This window comes from Hyperoodon ampullatus, assembly GCF_949752795.1.
Source record: "Hyperoodon ampullatus genome assembly, chromosome: 4".
In the NCBI taxonomy this organism is placed as follows: Eukaryota; Metazoa; Chordata; class Mammalia; order Artiodactyla; family Ziphiidae; genus Hyperoodon; species Hyperoodon ampullatus.
Window position 1 is genome coordinate 63,156,843 of NC_136917.1, and position 12,692 is coordinate 63,169,534.

The 12,692-nt window shown below is 38.4% G+C and overlaps 1 protein-coding gene across 2 annotated transcripts in view; it reads right to left on the reverse strand.

Annotated features, from left to right (window-relative positions):
• The window catches only part of SEC24A (SEC24 homolog A, COPII coat complex component), a gene marked incomplete at both ends in the record, with an annotated part of 72,622 nt that overhangs the window by 59,713 nt on the left and 217 nt on the right, over window positions 1–12,692 (reverse strand). The window lies entirely within an intron of this gene.

Below are 12,692 nucleotides of genomic sequence, written 5' to 3' on the forward strand. Positions count from 1 at the left end.
ATCAAAATGCACAAAATAGGCAAAAGTCTTACAGTGTATCAATGAAGAAAATGAAAAGAATATGCAGTCATAAGACCACACAGCAGAAAGACAAATACAAAAGAACCTGCTTTGTAGTAGTCATTATCATAGATCCATTTTGAGTGACTTACAATGTGAAATTTTTATTTTTGTTTTGTTTTGTTTTTTGTATTATGCGGGCCTCTCACTGTTGTGGCCTCTCCTGTTGTGGAGCACAGGCTCCGGACGTGCAGGCTCAGTGGCCATGGCTCATGGGCCTAGCTGATCCCTGTCATGTGGGATCTTCCCGGACCAGGGCACAAACCCGTGTCCCCTGCATCGGCAGGTGGACTCTCAACAACTGCGCCACCAGGGAAGCCCTGAAATTTTTATTTTTATATGTATCTACTTGTAATAGTTCATTAGAAATGTAGTAGTAAATATGTAATGAAGTTTTCACTAAATTGATTTTAATTATATTATTTTGAAGTCATTAATAAATTATGTAGCCCATCAAAATAATAGATCAGAGACATTAAAGGGGTCCAGAATATACCACCATGGCATAAAAATTATTTTGAGTACAGGGCATGAGTTTTGGGAATCACTTACCTGCCCAAAAGCAGAGCTTCCCAAAAGAACTCAAAAGAATTAAGTTGTCATAAATCTCCTCCCCAGGAGCAACCAGAGAAGACTGCCTCATTACCTGAGATGAGAATTCTCCACACCACACCTAAACATACACTGTCACAAAATGATCAAGTCTCCCATCTATTCTACTAAGGACCAATTTATCTTTCCTAAAAATTGTTTTCCCATAAGTACCCTTCTCTCTCTCCCCTTCCCCTATTAAGATGGTATATAGTATATATAACTAAGATCCCATAAGCCACACAGTGTGGCCAAAAAAAAAAACTGATAGAGGAAATTGAACCAATGAAATTTGATGTGGAATTGAATATGGGGACTGAATATACAAATTGATGTGGAATTGAAGTGGGGAAGGAACCAAGGATGATTCCCAGGATTCTGACCTGTGCGAGTCAGTAGAGGCAGTGTCATTCACTGGGACAGAAGGAGGAGAAAAGAACTGGGAAAGGCAGGGAATAGCAAAGGAAAGAGGGAATGAAGAATTATTTTCAATATACGTTAGGTGTCACCAAGAGATTCAAGTGGAAATGTCCAATAGAAAGACATCTAACTAGATGGGTTTCAGCTTATCATATAACTTTGGAACTCACTGGCATATGTACAATATTTGCTATCATGAAAATTAATAATAATATGCAGGGAGTATGTGCAGAGTAAGAAAAGAGCCAGCCACAGAAACTATGTGAAATAATAAATGTTTACTGTGTTTATTGTTTTTTTGTTTTTTGGTTTTTTTAAGAAAAAAAGAAAAAGAAGGGAACCAGGTCAGAAAGCTCTGAGGAACACCAACATTTTAGGAAAAAGAGAGCAATTAAAAGATAGGAATGAAAAATATTTTTCGTACTTAATAACCAAGAAGTCATTTGTGGCCTTATTAAGGGCAGTTTTGGTGGATGTACAGAAGTAGAAGCCAAATTAGAAACAGTAGAAAAGAAACAAATGAGATTAAAATAGATGCAGGTGACTGCTTCTCAATCACCCAAACAGCAGCTTCAAAAACAAAGAGATACTAGGTTCTACCTTTGTAAATTCCTATTCTATAGGACTCAATGGAATCCCAGAATCTACATTAGTAAAATTTTCATGTAGTGGTGATTCTCACATACTTCAAAATGAACTTTGTGAACTTTAGAAACCAGTGACATATAAAAATGATTGACGTTATTATTCATGAAATCTAGAACGTAAAAATTAAAAGATACTTCTGATACACTATCTCAATGAATACAAAATAAAGGTTAACTTTACAAGTTTCTTCAAGAAAGCCTACTGAACAGTCACAAGAACACAATGAATAAACTACCCTTTCACATAAATTTAATAGTAAGGTAAGGGGAAAAAGATCCCGCACATCAAGATACATTCTGATCACTTAAAGAGTTGACCAATTGAAACTATATGTGCAACAAATAGATGCTACTGCATGAAAACAGCTTGTGGGTCAGTCACTAGACATACGGGTTTTAAGAAAGCAATCAAAGATGAAGAGCAAATATTAAGAATAAAGTGGGGGGGATGCCGGGGGAAGATGGCGGAAGAGTAAGACATGGAGATCACCTTCCTCCCCACAGATACATCAGAAATTCATCTACACGTGGAACAACTCCTACAAAACACCTACTGAACGCTGACAGAAGACCTCAGACCCCCCAAAAGGTAGATGAAAGGCTCTTGGTGCTGCAGCCAGGAGTCAGTGCTGTGCCTCTGAAGTGGGAGAGCCAACTTCAGGACACGGATCCACAAGAGACCTCTCAGCTCCACATAATATCAAGCAGAGAAAATGTCCCAGAGATCTCCATCTCAACACCAGCACCCAGCTTCACTCAACGGCCAGCAAGCTACAGTGCGGGTCACCCTATGCCAAGCAACTAGCAAGACAGGAACACAACGCCACCCATTAGCAGAGAGGCTGCCTAAAAACAAAGTAAGGCCACAGGCACCCCAAAACACACCACCAGACGTGGACTTGTCCACCAGAAAGGCAAGATTGAGCCTCATCCACCAGAACACAGGCATTAGTCCCCTCCACCAGGAAGCCTACACAACCCACTGAAACAGCCTTAGCCACTGGGGACAGACACCAAAAACAACGGGAACTACGAATCTGCAGCCTGCAAAAAGGAGACCCCAAACACAGTAACATAAGCAAAATGAGAAGACAGAAAAACACACAGCAGGTGAAGGAGCAAGATAAAAACCCACCAGACCTAACAAATGAAGAGGAAATAGGCAGTCTACCTGAAAAAGAATTCAGAATAATGATAGTAAAGATGATCCAAAATCTTGGAAATAGAATAGACAAAATGCAAGAAACAGTTAACAAGGGCCTAGAAGAACTAAAGATGAATCAAGCAACAATTAAAAACACAATAAATGAAATGAAAAATACTCTAGATGGGATCAATAGCAGATTAACTGAGGCAGAAGAACGGATAAGTGACGTGGAAGATAGAATAGTGGAAATAACTGCTGCATAGCAGAATAAAGAAAAAAGAATGAAAACAACTGAGGACAGTCTCAGAGACCTCTGGGACAACATTAAACGCACTAACATTCGAATTATAGGGGTTCCAGAAGAAGAAGAGAAAAAGAAAGGGACTGAGAAAATATTTGAAGAGATTATAGTTGAAAACTTCCCTAATATGGGAAAGGAAATAGTTAATCAAGTCCAGGAGGCACAGAGAGTCCCATACAGAATAAATCCAAGGAGAAATACGCCAAGACACATATTAATCAATCTGTCAAAAATTAAACCCAAAGAAAACATATTAAAAGCAGCAAGGGAAAAACAACAAATAACACACAAGGGCATTCCCATCAGGATAACAGCTGATCTCTCAGCAGAAACTCTACAAGCCAGAAGGGAGTGGCAGGACATATTTAAAGTGATGAAGGAGAAAAACCTGCAACCAAGATTACTCTACCCAGCAAGGATCTCATTCAGATTTGATGGAGAAATTAAAACCTTCACAGACAAGCAAAAGTTGAGAGAGTTCAGCACCACCAAACCAGCTTTACAACAAATGCTAAAGGAACTTCTCTAGGCAAGAAACACAACAGAAGGAAAAGACCTACAATAACGAACCCAAAACAATTAAGGAAATGGGAATAGGAACATACATATCAATAATTACCTTAAATGTAAATGGACTAAATGCTCCCACCAAAAGACACAGATTGGCTGAATGAATACAAAAACAAGACCCATATATATGTTGTCTACAAGAGACCCACCTCAGAGCTAGAGACACATACAGATTGAAAGTAAGGGGATGGAAAAAGATATTCCATGCAAATGGAAATCAAAAGAAAGCTGGAGTAGCAATTCTTGTATCAGACAAAATAGACTTTAAAATAAAGACTATCAGAAGAGACAAAGAAGGACACTACATAATGATCAAGGGAGCAATCCAAGAAGAAGATATAACAATTGTAAATATTTATGCACCCAACATAGGAGCACCTCAATACATAAGGGAAATACTAACAGCCATAAAAGGGGAAATTGACAGTAACACACTCATAGTAGGGGACTTCAACACCCCACTTTCACCAATGGACAGATCATCCAAAATGAAAATAAATAAGGAAACACAAGCTTGAAATGATGCATTAAACAAGATGGACTTAATTGATATTTATAGGACATTCCATCCAAAAACAACAGAATGCACATTTTTCTCAAGTGCTCATGGAACATTCTCCAGGATAGATCATATCTTGGGTCACAAATCAAGCCTTGGTAAATTTAAGAAAATTGAAATTGTATCAAGTATCTTTTCTGACCACAGTGCTATGAGACTAGACATCAATTACAGGAAAAGGTCTGTAAAAAAATACAAACACATGGAGGCTAAACAATACACTACTTAATAATGAAGTGATCACTGAAGAAATCAAAGAGGAAATTAAAAAATACCTAGAAACAAATGACAATGGAGACACGATGACCCAAAACCTATGGGACGCAGCAAAAGCAGTTCTAAGGGGGAAGTTTATAGCAATACAATCCCACCTTAAGAAACAGGAAACATCTCGAGTAAACAACCTGACCCTGCACCTAAAGCAATTAGAGAAAGAAGAACAAAAAAACCCCAAAGTTAGCAGAAGGAAAGAAATCATAAAGATAAGATCAGAAATAAATGAAAAAGAAATGAAGGAAACGATAGCAAAGATCAATAAAACTAAAAGCTGGTTCTTTGGGAAGATAAACAAAATTGATAAACCATTAGCCAGACTCATCAAGAAAAAAAGGGAGAAGACTCAAATCAATAGAATTAGAAATGAAAAAGGAGAAGTAACAACTGACACTGCAGAAATACAAAAGATCATGAGAGATTACTACGAGCAACTCTATGCAAATAAAATGGACAACCTGGAAGAATTGGACAAATTCTTAGAAATGCACAACCTGCCAAGACTGAATCAGGAAGAAATAGAAAATATGAATAGACCAATCACAAGCACTGAAATTGCAACTGTGATTTAAAATCTTCCAACAAACAAAAGCCCAGGACCAGATGGCTTCACAGGCGAATTCTATCAAACATTTAGAGAAGAGCTAACACCTATCCTTCTCAAACTCTTCCAGAATATAGCAGAGGGAGGAACACTCCCAAACTCATTCTACGAGGCCACCATCACCTTGATACCAAAACCAGACAAGGATGTCACAAAGAAAGAAAACTACAGGACAATATCACTGATGAACATAGATGCAAAAATCCTCAACAAAATACTAGCAAACAGAATCCAACAGCACATTAAAAGGATCATACACCATGATCAAGTGGGATTTATTCCAGGAATGCAAGGATTCTTCAATATACGCAAATCAATCAACGTGATACACCATATTAACAAATTGAAGGAGAAAAACCATATGATCATCTCAATAGATGCAGAGAAAGCTTTCAACAAAATTCAACACCCATTTATGATAAAAACCCTGCAGAAAGTAGGCATAGAGGGAACTTTCCTCAACATAATAAAGGCCATATATGACAAACCCACAGCCAACATCGTCCTCAATGGTGAAAAACTGAAACCATTTCCACTAAGATCAGGAACAAGACAAGGCTGCCCACTCTCACCACTCTTATTCAACATAGTTTTGGAAGTTTTAGCCACAGCAATCAGAGAAGAAAAGGAAATAAAAGGAATCCAAATTGGCAAAGAAGAAGTAAAGCTGTCACTGTTTGCAGATGACATGATGCTATACATAGAGAATCCTAAAGATGCTACCAGAAAACTACTAGAGCTAATCAATAAATTTGGTAAAGTGGCAGGATACAAAATTAATGCACAGAAATCTCTGGCATTCCTGTACACTAATGATGAAAAATCTGAAAGTGAAATCAAGAAAACACTCCCATTTACCACTGCAACAAAAAGAATAAAATATCTAGGAATAAACCTACCTAAGGAGACAAAAGACCTGTATGCAGAAAATTATAAGGCACTGATGAAAGAAATTAAAGGTGATACAAATAGAGAGATATACCATGTTCCTGGATTGGATGAATCAACATTGTGAAAATGACTCTACTACCCAAAGCAATCTACAGATTCAATGCAATCCCTATCAAACTACCACTGGCATTTTTCACAGAACTAGAAAAAAAAATTTCACAATTTGTTTGGAAAAACAAAAGACCCCAAATAGCCAAAGCAATTTTGAGAACGAAAAACAGAGCTGGAGGAATCAGGCTCCCTGACTTCAGACTATACTACAAAGCTACAGTAATCAAGACAGTGTGGTACTGGCACAAAAACAGAAAGATAGATCAATGGAACAGGATAGAAAGCCCAGAGATAAACCCACGCACATATGGTCAACTTATCTTTGATAAAGGAGGCAGGAATGTACAGTGGAGAAAGGACAGCCTCTTCAATAAGTGGTGCTGGGAAAACTGGACAGGGACATGTAAAAGTATGAGATTAGATCACTCCCTAACACCATACACACAAATAAGCTCAAAATGGATTAAAGACCTAAATGTAAGGCCAGAAACTATCAAACTCTTAGAGGAAAACATAGGCAGAACACTCTATGACATAAATCACAGCAAGATCCTTTTAGACCCACCTCCTAGAGAAATGGAAATAAAAACAAAAATAAACAAATGGGACCTAATGAAACTTCAAAGCTTTTGCACAGCAAAGGAAACCATAAACAAGACCAAAAGACAACCCTCAGAATGGGAGAAAATATTTGCAAATGAAGCAACTGACAAAGGATTAATCTCCAAAATTTATAAACAGCTCATGCAGCTCAATAGCAAAAAAACAAACAACCCAATCCAAAAATGGGCAGAAGACTTAAATAGACATTTCTCCAAAGAAGATATACAGACTGCCAACAAACACATGAAAGAATGCTCAACATCATTAATCATTAGAGAAATGCAAATCAAAACTACAATGAGATATCATCTCACACCAGTCAGAATGGCCATCATCAAAAAATCTAGAAACAATAAATGCTGGAGAGGGTGTGGAGAAAAGAGAACACTCTTGCACTGCTGGTGGGAAGGTGAATTGGTACAGCCACTATGGAGAACAGTATGGAGGTTCCTTAAAAAACTACAAATAGAACTATCATATGACCCAGCAATCCCACTACTAGGCATATACCCTGAGAAAACCGTAATTCAAAAAGAGACATGTAGCAAAATGTTCATTGCAGCTCTATTCACAATAGCCTGGAGATGGAAACAACCTAAGTGTCCATCATCGGATGAATGGATAAAGAAGATGTGGCACATATATACAATGGAATATTACTCAGCCATAAAAAGAAACGAAACTGAGCTATTTGTAATGAGGTGGATAGACCTAGAGTCTGTCATACAGAGTGAAGTAAGTCAGAAAGAGAAAGACAAATACTGTATGCTAACACATATATATGGGATTTAAGGGAAAAAAATGTCATGAAGAACCTAGAGGTAAAACAGGAATAAAGACACAGACCTACTTGAGAATGGACTTGAGGATATGGGGAGGGGGAAGGGTAAGCTGTGACAAAGCGAGAGAGAGGCATGGACATATATACACTACCAAACGTAAGGTAGATAGCTAGTGGGAAGCAGCCGCATAGCACAGGGAGATCAGCTTGGTGCTTTGTGACCGCCTGGAGGGGTGGGATAGGGAAGGTGGGAGGGAGGGAGATGCAAGAGGGAAGGGATGTGGGAACAGATGTATATGTATGACTGATTCACTTTGTTATAAAGCAGAAACTAATAATAAAAAAAATTTTTTTTTAAGAATCAAAGTGGGGGTATGGGCAATTTCAGGGTCTACAAGACATTTATGAAATGTGATACTGAAACAGCAAAGAAATGGACTCAATACTAACAAAAGTGAAGGCCAGGTCATATATTAATTACAATCCAAAGGAAACTAAGCTAGGTGGCAATTTCAAAAAATATCAGCAAATGTTTACTCTAATTATATGTATCCACCTACATAAAGAAACCAAAGAGAAGGTTCTGATCCTTGAGTCAGGCATAACTATCAGGTAAGTTGAATAACAGTGGTTAAATAAGACTGCCTAGTTTAAATCTAGGTTCCACAACATATTAGCTGTGTGACCTTGAACCAGTTACTTGACCACTCATCTCAGTTTCCTGGTCAGTAAACCTAATAGTTCTCTTATCACAGGGCTGTTGTGAGGATTAAATGAAATGATGCATATAATGCAACATAGCACAGTGACTGAGCATACAGTAAGTAAACAGTAAATGTTAGTGCTTATTGTTACTATTTTATGTCTTTCAGGAGTTCCCAGTCTAACAGCAGAGACTAACCAGAAGCTCAATGCAGTAAGGTCTATTAGAGGTATGCAAAGAGTCTTATGAGAGTCCAAAGTTACTGTGCCCATTAAAAACATTAAAGGGAACTCAGCCACAACAATCAGTATTATAGACCACATGCCAATCTTATTCTCAACATGCTTTGATCACGACTAAAGACTTCCTATATTAAAAATACATCATAAATATGGTTTTCCTCATAGTGAAACTAAAAGAGATTTACATTTCTGTCATGCCTAAAATAGAGATATGAGCACAAGTCTAGCATTTAAACTGATGACCAACCCCCCCATATTCTACTGTGTTTTAGCTGATACTATTGTACAAAAATCCACAGAAAATTTCACCAGAAAAAAAAAGAAGTTGAAAATGAGCTCAAATTTTATCATGAACAAGTTAATACATGTGTAGTGAACTAAACCGCAAAATACCCAATTCTAAGATATTCATTCGATAAAACTGGTAATTCCTTAAATGTGCTAGAAACCGTGTGAGTCTGCTGAAGAGAGGATGATGTGCAAAAACTGATATTCTTGTCCTCATAGGACTTACAGTCTAGAGGGAAAACTAATATTATTTTATAACAGGGTAATCTGGGTGGGAGAGAGGGTGTAGAATATCCTTCTCACTCTTAATCTATAAGGGGAAAAGTTGAATATTACATAATATTACAAAAAATACTATTAATAAAACTATAGTTTCTAACTGCCTTGGCAAATTGACTCAAACAGTCAATAAGGAAGCTAATTAGAAGTGGGAGGCATGGGACTTCCCTGGTGGCGCCGTGGTTAAGACTCTGTGCTCCCAATGCAGCGGGCCCAGGTTCGATCCCTGGCCAGGGAACTAGACCCCAAGTGCATGCCGCAACTAGGAGTTTGCATGTCACAACTAAGGAGCCCTCAAGCTGCAACTAAGGAGCTAGACTGCCACAACTAAGACCCTGTGCAAACAAATAAATTAATTAAACAATTGTTTTAAAAAGTGGGAGTAATGATTTGCCTTTAGCCCTTATTACATGGTAATCAGATGAAGATCTGCCAGTTTAAGTAGTCTTGCAATTTCACCATCAATTTCTGCAAAGGAAATAAGTGTACACAAATCTACACAGAGACTTAGAAAAACCTGTCTAGATAACCTTTGGATTGTAGTGCAATGTAACAATCAACCACATAAAGAAATGTCCAGATGTGCGGCATTCTGTAATATAATGACACTATACAATATGAAAGCAAGTTACAGAAAAGTGAAAAAGGTGATTCCTCAGTCACCTTTTAGATTATAATCTAAAAACAAAAGATCCAACTAAACTGTAATATGTAATTTAAGCAAGCTATATCAAACCTGAAACATAAGAGAATTCAATAGAATATTTAAGCAGCAATAAGTGCCTAGAAAGAATTAACCAAAAAAATTAGATTCCAGCACAGAACTTTTTTTTCACCTTCTAGAGAAATATCCTCCCCTCCAATTCTCCACCACATCCCTACTCTCTTTATTATTAGTGGGATGAACAATAAAGGAACCCAATACAGGACATTAGCCATTTTACTGAGAATACCTTTTCAAAAAACTTTAGAAATGGGGCTTATAAAAAGAATGTCAAAATTATATCTTAACAAGGGTATATACCATATGACCCAGCTATTCCACTTCCGGGCATTTATCTGAAGAACACAAAAACACTAATTCAGACAGATATATGTACCCCTGTGTTCCCTGAAGCATTATTTACAACAGCCAAGATATGGAAACAACCTAAGTGTCCATCAATGGATGAATGGATAAAGAAGATGTGATAAATATACACACACACAATGGAATATTACTCATGCATAAAAAGAATGAAATCCTGCCATTTACAAGAACGTGGATGGAACTTGAAGGTACTATGCTAAGTGAAATAAGCAGACAAAGACAAATACCATATAATTTCACTCATATTTGGAATCTAAAAAAACAAATCAAGTGAACAGACAAAATAAAACAAAAACTCATCAATATAGAGATCAGATTAGTGGTTACCAGAGGGGAAGGGGGTTGGGAGATGGATGAAATGTGTGAAAGGGTCAACTGTGTTTGGTGATGGATGGTAACTAGACTTGTGGTGGTGATCACTTTGTAGTGTATACAGATGTCAAATTATAATGTTATACACTTGAAACTTTTTTTTTTTTTTTGAGGTACGAAGGCCTCTCACTGCTGTGGCCTCTCCCGTTGCAGAGCACAGGCTCCGGACGCACAGGCTCAGCGGCCATGGCTCACGGGCCTAGCCGCTCCGCGGCATGTGGGATCTTCCTGGACCGGAGCACGAACCCGTGTCCCCTGCATCAGCAGGTGAACTCTCAATCACTGCGCCACCAGGGAAGTCCGAGGCTTATTTTTTTTAAAGTGGGGGCTAGGGACTTCCCTGGTGGTCCATTGGTAAAGAATCCACCTTACAATTCAGGGGACTCAGGTTCGATCCCTGGTCAGGGAACTAAGATCCCACATGTTGCGGGGCAACTAAGCCTGCGTGCCACAACTACTGTGCTCACGCGCCTCAACTAGAGCCCGTGTGCCACAAACTACAGAGCCCACGCGCTCTGGAACCCACACGCCACAACTACAGAGCCCACACACCGTGGAGCCTGCGTGCCACAACTAGAGAAGAGAAAATCTGCATGCCACAACTAGAGAGAAGCCCGAGCACCACAACGAAGAGCCTGCACACAGCAAAGAAAGATCCCGCGTGCCTCAGCAAAGATCCAACACAGCCAAAAACAAATAAAATAAATAAATAAATAATAAATCTTAAAAAAAAAAAGTCAGGGGTACATATTTGCAATCCTATGATTTCCTTCCCTATCTGACTCCAGAATTGGCTCTGAACAACCTGTGTACAGGGACTCTTTTCTTACTCTCTTTTACATTCCTAAGGACAGAACTTAAGTGTGCAACAAATGTCTGTTGGACTGGATCAAATCAACATAGTGACAACATCTCCAATACGGTACATACAGTGGCTAAATTGCTTTAACATTTCAAAATTATCACAAACATACTTACATATGTTTACATGCATATTTACAAGATTTGCCATTTAAAGCTCATGTAAAATTGCAATTTATAGATTGTAAGAAAAAGCCACAGTCATATGACATCTTGCTTAAGAGTTTTGACCTTAAAGTGAAATGTCTTTAAATAATTTCATCCTCGGTGAAAATGTAACTAAAGAGCCTAGAATAAAATGTAGTTTACATAATGTTACCGTAAATTTGAAAAAGAACAATTGATTCAACTTAACACCATTTCAGTGCTTACCCCCACTTATTCTTGCTTCTGCCTACATACCTGCCTACTCATAGGCATTTTTAGAAGTCTTTAGAGCCTTCTTTGTACAGAAAACAGCAGTCTCTTAAAACAATGTAAATTCGCTAAATTTTAGTCATTGATTATTTTCTCGAACTTCACAGCAATCTTAGATTCCAATGGACAACTTAAGCATTTTAGTATTATTCTACCAGTTTTGTTTCCAAGAACCAAAGATTTATAAGTAAATTGGTAACTTGGCAAACTGTTGGCAGAAAATCTGTCTTTATTATAACGATTATAATAAACTTAGCAAATCACAACATACGACAATTTAAAGAATCCTAGAAGGGGTATAAAATTAGAAGACACCCTCACACCAAATGACAAATTATACTGCCACATGTACACTCTGGTCAGAGGTTCAGAGACTTGTGTCCAACCACTTTCCAAGTGATGTAAAGACCTCTGGAAATCAAACAGGAGATTCTCCCCTTCTAAAGCTGAAAAACTGAACGAGGGGGCCTAAGTACAATTCGGGGAAGGTTCAGGGAGAGATGAAGCAGGCCCTAAGGAGGTCTCGCCAAAGCACAATCATCCATTCGTCTCCGCAAATTCACACTGAGTATGACCCTCACGTCACTGCAGGCCCGACGGGACCGAAATGAATCAGACCCCAAACTCTGCTCTCTAGAAGACATGGGTGAAGGGGCGAGGAGGGGAAAGGCACATAAACAGACACTATGAGCCTTGTATGCCAGTTCTGAGGTACGGACCGAATCTGTATTCTTCACCCATGTATACCCAGGGCGTTACATACAGCAAGTGCTCAGCGACTGTGTGCTGAACGAAAGAATAAATAAGTAAATATGAAAAACAAAGACGAGCCGCGGTGTCCGTGGCTCAGCCTCCCCCCTCCAGCCGTTCCTGACCCGGGAA